This window comes from Alexandromys fortis, unplaced genomic scaffold (genome assembly GCF_014885135.2).
Source record: "Alexandromys fortis isolate MF-2015 unplaced genomic scaffold, M_Fortis_MF-2015_v1.1 scaffold_158, whole genome shotgun sequence".
NCBI lineage: Eukaryota > Metazoa > Chordata > Mammalia > Rodentia > Cricetidae > Alexandromys > Alexandromys fortis.
In genome coordinates this window covers 3743280-3753218 of record NW_026068039.1, presented here as the reverse complement: position 1 = coordinate 3753218, position 9939 = coordinate 3743280, and the positions used below count along the sequence as shown (strand labels likewise).

The following is a 9939-nucleotide window of genomic DNA, read 5'->3' as shown; positions in this document are numbered from 1 at the left end:
CAATTCTTAAAACAAGGAAATGTTCATACATGATACAATTAAATGAACCTTGAGGGCATTATGTTAAGTTCAATAAATAAGTAACAAAAGGACAAATATTATATACTTCTGCATATAAAGTATTATAATAGGTTAATTCATACAGGCAGAAACTAGAGTGGCGATGACTGGCACTTGTGAGGGGAGAAGAATAGGGAGTTACTTCCTAGTGAGTACTTTGTTTGGCGTGAGTTTTCGAATGTGGACATGGAAATGCTGGAGGCAGTTGTGTTGCTCAGCTTCCCGTTACTATAATGAACTATCAGAGACGATAGTTTATAAAGAAAAACGGGTATTTTATTTCAAGTGGAAGAGGTTGTTGAGTCCATTGTTTTGGACCTCTGGTAGGTGAACTGGATGGTAATGGTGGGGAGCAGCAGAGCAAACAGCTTGATTCATACCGGAGCTCAAAACACCAAAAGACCAAGTGAGGTCCTGTGGACTCCGTCAGACACACCCTCCAGTGATCTAAGGACTTACCAGGTCATAGCGCCTCCCAACAGCATCACCCTGGGGTTCACATCTTCAACGTGCTTCTGGGAGATACTCAGCATCCAAACTGTAGTAGTTACACAGAATTGCTAACATTATTTAGGGACGCTAGATTGAACACTTAAAACAAATAAATGGTAAATTTTATGATATACATATTTTACCACAAGGATTTTTTTTTTTTTTTTAAGGAAAAAGAAGAGTGTGCACCAGAGTGATACAACCTGAGAAGAACTCATCTCTATGACCCCGGCTTGGGGGGATGCTGTAGTGTCTCATATACGACAAGCAAACCTTGAACTATGAAGCCAAAAGCCCCTCGCACTTCTGACCTCCTGCCATCACCTCTTGGGTGCTGGAACTACAGGAATGACCAATCACCCCCAGCTTGGTCCTGACCTTTAAGAGGAAGGAATCACACACAAAAGAGTCAAAGTTTCTAGAAACGGTGAAACAGCCAGGAGACAGATTCTCTCCTAGAAACATGTGCCCACTGACACCTTCATTTTAACCCATTGGGAAGACATTTTCTGATTCTGATCCCCAGAGCAGTGAAACGTTAAATGTAAGGTAGTATACCATACTGAAGCCATTTTGTTTTATTTTAAACTAGCTGACTTAATACTATTTCTTTACCCACAAAGTAAAGACTCTGAGAACACTTCTCAGGGGTAAGTTTCCTCTCAACTGAGAACAGAATTAATCTTTCCTTGGGACCCCCCCCCCCAAAAAAAATCAGAGCTGATTGCTCAGGTCCAATTGTCAGCTATCATGAATAAAAATATAGAAAACCAAATCAAAACAATGAGTTGTTTCTAAATGTGAATTGGTCATGTGATATCTAGTACAAATTATACAAAAAAAATAGAGGTTGTATGTCTGAGTTTTATAATTAACTGGTTCCTGTGTTTTATTTGGCAACCCTACCATAGACCGTTCTCAATGAGGTCACACAATGAGCGCTTGTGTTTTGCAACGTTTAAAGACCAAGTGAAAGATTTGTCACCTTCAAAGATCCGACTTCCAAATTCTCTTTTAGAAGGTGTCTTTTTAGGCTCCTGACACATCTCGTCCCTAGCACAGAGTGTGCCGCGGGGAGGCTCTGGCCTGGCATTGAACTCCTGGACAGGCTGTGGTGCGGAATCGGCGCGGGAAGACCCCCGCGCAGGCGCAGAGCACTTGTTGAGTCGGGGTCTGCAGTGGAGTGTGTGTGGAATCGGCGCGGGAAGACCCCCGCGCAGGCGCACACTGCGGCGCCTGGCCGAGCCGCTTCCCGCGCAGAGACCAAGCACCTGTTACCTCAGGGTGGCCGCCAGCGCCGTCCTTGTCCCCGCTGGGACGCCGCCTGTCCCCCCGCACCCCCCTCGCCCTGTCTATTTATAGTTCTTGTCCGCACTGGCCCATTTCGGGCAGTGTGGTCAGTCAGGCCCGCCCGGCCGTGCCCTCGACCCCGCGGCGTGCCCAGTCACAGCGCCATCGCAGCGGAGCGAGCAGGCCGGGCGGCAGCAAGTAAGTAGGGGCCCAGAGGGGACGCGCCCTCGGGTCGGCCAGCGAGGGTCAGCGGCCGCTGGGTCCCCCTGTGGCGTGATTCATTTGCGTGCTCTCCATGATGATGCCGTGTCCACCCCCCCCCCCCATGACCCGTTCTGTCCCAGCTAGACGCTAAACGTCATCGAGGTAAGGGCTCGCCTGCCTTCCTAGAGCTCCTTAATAATGCAGGGTTCGGTTCGTTTAAATTCAATCAGCGCTGAATGTATCCCTGGGCAACTCTCTTAACTTTAAAGCCAGGAATATAATTGCCCTGCATTTTCCCCACATGATTCTTAAGAGGAACTAATGAGCTATAATGCATACTAAAGCACTTGGGAAAGTAGAAAGAACTGCGAATGCAAAAACACTGCGAGCTCACCAAAGGAAAGAGAAAAGAAAGCGTGTTTGTCTTTATCATCTCTGTGACTCGTTATTACATGCCTTGTATATGTTTGGGGGAGAATTACTAGTATTAATTAAACATATCAGGGAAACCACAGCACTTAGGTGGTATGTACATTCAGAGTCACCTCCGACCACCACATTGGTAGATGTAGGATTGGGGAAAGGTGGTGATGGCAGAAACAAACCCAGCAAGGGTGTGTGACGCTGTAAACCAGGGGTCGCGAACTTAGATGGCTGTAAAATAGTCTACAAGGAGAGAGTAGAGCAAAGCAACGTACGATAAAGAATGGCTGACAGTGAGGAAAGGTGAGCAGATTTGCCGTCTGAGGAGCTGCAGTGGGCTTTTCAGGTCACACGGGAATCAAGGGCCCGTTGCTGCCGTGTCTCGCTTTTCCCCTAGAGATGTGGGAATGTTTCAGGTTTGTTTCTTGAAGCTGAAGAAAGCTCTGCTGCTTGTTCCCCAAAAGAGGCGTCTGTCTTAGAGAGCCAGTGATGGCTATGGGTTAATCTTGAGGGCGGGCGAGACGTCGATGCCATAAGGCAGCACATTTCCTGGGAAGGGAAGAAAGTCTTCCGGGTGAATTTTATAGTTGGGCAAGAGGATAATAGCTTAAAGTTTAAAAGTATAACGTTTAAACAAAGTAAAAAATCTCCCAAACTGACATGCAAGATAGAAATGTACATGCAAGCTAGAAAGGGGGAAGGGCTGGCATGGTGGCACGTGCCTTTAATCCCAGCACACAGGAGACTGGAAGGCAAGATCTCTGTGAATTAGATTTCAAGGAAAACTACCTAGAAAGAGCCTGTCTCAAAAAAAAAATATTTCTAAGACAAAGGGGAGAGGGGAGTGCAGTTATTAGGGAAGAACGAGTACTAAACAAAGCGTTAATCTGATCAAACCATGCCGAGCAACTCTTATGCCAAGTGTCACCAGAGTCACAATGAAAACAGAGAAGTGAATGAAACAAAGCCCTTTACGTCAAGAAAGTGGTATCTTAGCCGAATTTTGGAGAGCTGGACAAGGGAAGACACCGAGAATTGCAATATGAGTTAGAATTGCTAGCACTTTAACACTATAAAATATCTACAAGGAAGCAAAGTCAGGAAGTGAGGCCGGCAGTGGTGGGAGGAGCCAGATTACAGGGAACCCGCAATACTTGAATCAGTGGTGGTGAAAATTGGCCTACGATAATTTTTTTAAATGTGAAGTAATTTCTTCATGGTCGCCGCTGACTTTTAAAAAGCCTTCTTAATAAATGATTTTGTTTTAAACATTGAAACTGGGATATTATTTTCTGCCATAATGTTGACATTTCTTGGTTTGTTAACTTAGGTCTATTGAAGGCAGTTTTGGGAAAATTAGATTTGGAGCCTGTCCTCACTTTTCTGTTCTTCAGTCGTTTTTTTTTTTGTTTGTTTGTTTTTTAAGTAAACAAAAAAGCAAAGCTTTGATGTTGGTCATTTCTATCATGGCTGTAACCTATTCACTGTTCCAATAAACACATAACAATTCTGAATCTAGTAACTGCTCCCATCACACAGGTCAATGCTAAAGAAATTAACATGGAAGTGAGGGATAGCCACAAGATTTCAAAGCTGTTGTCATTCAGACCAGATAGGAGGTTTCTGTATTTTCCCATCGCTCATAAGTTGGGCTGTCTACACTTTGATATGTAAATTTACAATATATGAAAATTCATAATGTATCTATTATTTCTCTGCATATGGCATATCAGATAATGTACAGACATCATTTTCAACACGGCTAAGGTTTTCAGAAGCCATAAGTGATTAATATTAGTACAGTCTTTTAAACACAATTCATGAATTTTTCAATATATAAAAAAGGGCTTAAAGAACAATGAAGTGTGGATTGAGTCCTCACCATACAGCTAAGGAAATTAAACATTTATACAACTGAAACTCCTTGTCATTCTGTCCTGTTTGTCTCCCTTTCTTCCATACCCCATGAAGGCAACTACTCTCCTGAAGTCAGCGCGTATAACTGCCTTCATTTCTTTATGTTCTGGTACTGCTGTACAGGTCCTTCAAAATACATGACATTTAACCTTTTTATTTGGGTGTTTTCAAATTTATGAAAAAATCCAAGAATAATATTAAAATACAAGAGCTAGTTCCAGGACAGGAACCAAAAGCTACGGAGAAGCCCTGTCTCGAAAATCCAAAAAAAAAAAAAAAAAATCTGTTAATACACTTTACCAAATTCACCAACTATTTATATTGTCAGAATATATGATCTACACTTTTATATCAGAATAGCCTACTGTATTGTATATATATTTTTTTTGATTTTTCGAGACAGGGTTTCTCCGTAGCTTTTTGGTTCCTGGCCTGGAACTAGCTCTTGTAGACCAGGCTGGTCTCGAACTCACAGAGATCCGCCTGCCTCTGCCTCCCGAGTGCTGGAATTAAAGGCGTGCACCACCACCGCCCGGCTCATATTGTATATTTTAAACACATTAATAGTATGCAGCATATATTCTAGTCTTTTTCATAACTATGTTTTTGATACATGAAGATCATGTTTATTAATTTTTCTGCTGTACATTATTCTTTTGAGTGAATATATTATAGTCTGCTAATGGATATTAAGTTGGTTTTTGCTATTTCAAACAGTGCTGGTATGAATTTTAATTACTTTACCTTCTACTAAAGATGGAGAATTTTCTTAGAAAGAAAAGCTTGGTCATTATCAATCATTCAGAAAAGGTGGCGACTGTAAAGGTAGAGGAAAGATGATAAATTCAAACATTGTGAAAGGAAACATTTAACTTTTGTAATTTATTCTTTATGTCTTTCACATCATGCCTCCTGATCCCTCTCATCTCCCTCCCCCCCAAAATAAAACAAAATAAAATTTAACAGAAAAAAAGGGAGGAGCTCATCATGGAAGCTAAAGTACAACACAGTGAGTCACAGTAAACTCGTGTCCACACATTTTTATATGCCCGTGTTCATCGCAAAGAATCATTGGTCTGATTCGAGGCCTCGATTCAAGGTCTCTGAAAGCAAAACATTTATGATGTAAAGAAACTGACATTTTCGCCCCCCATTAAATTTATAGCAGTGCATTTCTCTAAACTAAATATAATGGACTAGAGTGTAGCTGCATTTTGGATTTGCAGAGTAATTAGGCTTTATTCTTGTGATTTATATTTATCTTTGCTACTCATCTTTCTCCATTATTATGGGTGCTATTATTACGAATGCATCGGTTCAGCCTGCTGTAAATTGGAGCGGAGAATAACTCCCCATTGACATCACTGAGAACAGTCACACAGTTTTGTTCTGCTGATGAAAGGAGAACACACTCTCTGCCCTCATTGTGAGAAAAGTTGCTGTCAGCTCTCTCCATTATGGGCTGTAGCTGTATCCACAAGGGATTCATGTATGCACTCAAATTATTTTTGTTTGAAAAATGTTTGTCCAGGTATGCCCTGCCTTCACTTTACCAGGTAGATTTTACAAAGATAATTACATGTATAACCTTATTTGTTTCTTCCAACTACTCTTACATAATCCTCAAAAGAAATCCCAGGTGAAGAAACTAGAATTTAAAGAGCTATGAAACATGTTCATAATACTGGGATATGGCAGACAAGGACTCAGACCAAGGCCTCAGTAACCAAGCCCAAGTTCAGTCCCTAACTGTGAAGCTGTACTAAGTTTGCTGAGTCACTGTGATGATAAAAATCTACCTATTGTCCATTTGGGGGCTAAAGACTGGAAAAATGGCTTTGTTTATATGCTTTATCCTCATTATTCGGATGAAGAAACCAAGATTTAGGAAAAGTTAAATCATTTTAAGACGACAGCAAGCAACTAGCTTAACTTCTGTCTGCCACACCAAAACCTCTGTCTCTTAAGAAACAATGCTGAGAACTTTTGAAGTGTGGTAGCTGATTTAACAGCTAGGCTAATTTTTTTTTATTTATTTCAATCAGCAAATTAATTTGATCTGTAAAGCCAAAGCAATTAGAATACCTTTCAGAAGCCTATAAATAGCAATTAGAAGGAATAGGTACTTAGCAAATGTATATGTCCATTTAAAACATTCATAGTAAATGATTCTTTAAAATGTTTGAAACTGTCGTTTCTGTTTTAAAGGAAATTGAAGGTTTTTGTTGTTGTTATTTGTGTAAGCTAATGTTTGAGCAAGAGGAATCACACCCAAATACACCATTTTTCTAAGAGTTTCTATAAGTATGGAAAATATAGATATAGTTATGAACAAATAGTTGATATTTTCAAAGCAGACAACCAATTCTCAAAACTCTTGAGCTGAATTTAGGATAAGAAGTGGAGATTAGTCACCCAGACAGGATAGTGTCCTACTCACAGTCTTGAGAGTGGGTTTATTTATAGCTTTGGAGCAGTCGGCAACCTGCCACTTGTTTTTGCAAAGTCTATGAGCTAAGAACAGGTTTCATAATTTTAAATAGCTTTTAAAAGTCAAAAGAAGAATATTATTTCATGACACATGAAAATAGGGCATGTTAAATCTGTGAAATTCAAATTTCAGCATCCAAAATTCATTTTACTGGAACATGGTCATGTTCCTTTGTTTATGTTTTTTTCCTCTGTGGCTGCTTTTGTGCCATAAGAGCAAAGTTGAGTGGTTGTGACAGAGCCCAGATGGCTTGCCTGGCATATTTATCATCTAGCCCTAGGTTTCCAGCCCTTGCACTAAAAGGAGTAAGGATACAGACTTAGGGGTCAGATTGAATTGGGTTCACAGTTCAGTCTCTTTCCATGTATAATGCCTTGGCCATTTTGCAAGAAGCCAATAGAAAAAAAGTAACTTACATGATTAGTGTTTTTTTTCTCTCTCTCTTGAGACAAGATATCATCGTGTAGTCTTGACTTCTCTGAAATTCACCGTGTAGATAAGGCTGGTCTTGAACTCATAGAAATCCTCCTGCCTCTACCTCTACCTAAGTACTTGGATTAAAGGTGTATGCCACCATGTTCAGCTTGTGATTGGTGCTTTTTATGAAGGAGGAATAAGAATACAAGATTCTGATGGTTCTCCTCAACAATATGATATCTGAAAATATAAGACTACAACTCACTGATGTACATAATTACAGCCACCTTGGGCCGCTTTTCTCAATGTTTCTTCAAATACCATGTATACAAGTAAAGGTTCTAGATTTCAAATGATATCATTCTTAATTCAAATCAGCTTTAACTGCCTCCAAACTGTAAACTGTTGATAATGCATTTTCAAACCCAAATTGCTCTGAATACTCTGCCTCCTTCCCTGGGTTTGCTTTGTCCTGATGCTGGCTCCCATGACACATGGCTGCAACTGTGTCAAACATATGGGCCTCCCAGCCATGGAGCCAAGACTCAAAGTTCATTGCTATAGCCACCTTTGGGTGTCATGCCTGTCCTTGTACCAGTAATACTAGTAAGGGATGTAGGGGCCTATCTTTTTCTAGGAAGGTGGGTCGGATACTAAGGGAAGCCCAACATCATCCACCATAAAATCTTTGAGCCAGGAGAGCTGGCTCAGTAGAGGACTGCTCTTCTAGAGGACCTAGGTTTGATTCAGTATGGTGACTTACAACTGTCCGTAACTCCAGTTCCAGGAGATCAGACAACTTTTGCCTGGCCTCTGTAGGTACCAGATTTACATGGTGCACAATTATACATGCAAACAAAACATCTATACACATAAAATCAAAATAATAAAAAATATTTTAAATGCCACCTATATTAAATTTATGAACAAACATAGACCCATTATTTACTTAACTTGAACTTCATTTTTTAATCTCAATAGTCAAAATGTAGCACCAAAAAGTCCATCAGGTAGAGTTTGGCTCCTATCCTACATATGTGAAATCATAGGATTATAATCATAATCTTTGGGTCTCAAGCATCAGTTTTCTAATATTATCAAGATCAGCATTCTAGGAACTGACCAAATTGCCTATGGTGTGTTAGATCAAGGGCACCTTGTTTGGAAGATGCACTTGGCCTTCTGACATCATGAGCACTGGTATCCTTTGATGGCTTCTTATACATCAATACAAATAAAATACTAGGTTTGTAAAAAAAAAAAATTACTTCCTTAGCAAGGTGGTGGTGGCACATGCCTTTGATCCCAGCACTCCAGAGGCAGGCAGATCTCAGCTGAAGGCCAGCCTGCAGATCAAGTTCCAGTACATCCAGGGCTTCTCAGAAAAACGCTGCCTCAAAAACCAAAAACAGAAGAGAAGGTACTTCCTTAAAATAAGGTTTCTGTTCTGTCCATAAGGAGCTTGCCTAGCACGTGTGACAGTCCAGGTTCAATTCTGAGATCTGAACAACAGTAAAATAGCTTGGGTTCTTTTTAGCTCCAACTATCGTGTTTGTGTATAAAGTGATGTGATGATGTGTCAGGACCCCATGTAAGAATGAATTGGGCTAGTCATCATGTGTAGAAGAGGATTCAGATAAATAACAGTCTCTTAATTGCCCATCATTGTATAAAAATAAATAAATCTGGGGTTTGCTTTTAACCAGAAAACCATCTCCAAGTAAGCTTTAAGCTTTATGGAAGTAAACCATAAAAGCAATGCCAGAATGTCCAGCAGGTAGACTTTTCTGACAGTCTTAGTTCTTAGCTCGGAAGGTTGTTATGTCACAGGCTCTCTCAGTGCCTGTTGGGTCTTTATAACTCCTTACTATGTATAAATCACTTGCTTATTGAAGTGAATTTTAAATCAACACTCAGAAAGTAAGAAAAAGGCAATCTTCCATGAAATGTCTAATTCTTTACAGGACTATAGAAATTTGGGGACTCACTACCCTTTCTTGTTGAAAACTATTCCTGTTCTTATAACCTCATGTTTCTTTCTTAAGCATCAACTCTGCTGCCATCACTATTCATTGTCACTGCCTGTAGCTTTGTAGTCAAGAGAGACTAGAAAAAGATATGGAGACTAGGACCCTCTCATCACAAGAGCTCCTTGCTCTGGGAATGGCTTTCTTTAAATCAAAGCCGCTAATTAACTTCCTTGAAACCTCATGTTTGCATCGCCTGGGGAAGGCGAAGGTGACACCACCAGCTTAGAGACTTTTAATTAGACTAGGGCTTTTAAAGGCAAGAAGCAATTCAGTCTGCGCCTCTGTGAAACAGGGAACAAAGAAAAGCTGGGCAATGAAGGAAGACACGTTTAAGTTTTAAATACCAGGAATTCAGAGACCAGCAGCCACTGGCTTGTATTTTAAAACTCAGTAGGAATGAAATTTTCGTTACCTACCAGTCTGAATAATTTTTCCCGTCCGAGTATGGACCTAATTTCAAGTCATTCCACTTTCTGGGTCTATGTACCCTAGTCCTCGTCTTATGGACTAGCCATTACACATTGGTTGTTTGTTGTGGAGGGGGTGAGTGTAACACTGCATCTCTTTAGAAATGATATTAACAGATCCTTCTGTAGCCTCAGCCCACAGGGTGAC

At 40.6% G+C, this 9939-nt stretch overlaps 1 protein-coding gene across 4 annotated transcripts in view; it reads left to right on the top strand.

The window, feature by feature from the left end:
* The first annotated feature begins 1550 nt into the window (after positions 1 to 1550).
* Positions 1551 to 9939, top strand: part of Kbtbd12 (kelch repeat and BTB domain containing 12) — a 78709-nt gene continuing 70320 nt past the window's right edge. For 3 of the 4 annotated variants that reach the window (XR_007595888.1, XM_050165447.1, XM_050165449.1), the window contains exon 1: positions 1551 to 2040. The gene's annotated coding sequence lies outside the window, so the exon portion shown is untranslated. Of the gene's footprint in view, positions 2209 to 9939 lie in introns of all 4 variants that reach the window. The other variant, XM_050165448.1, reaches the window with a different exon arrangement.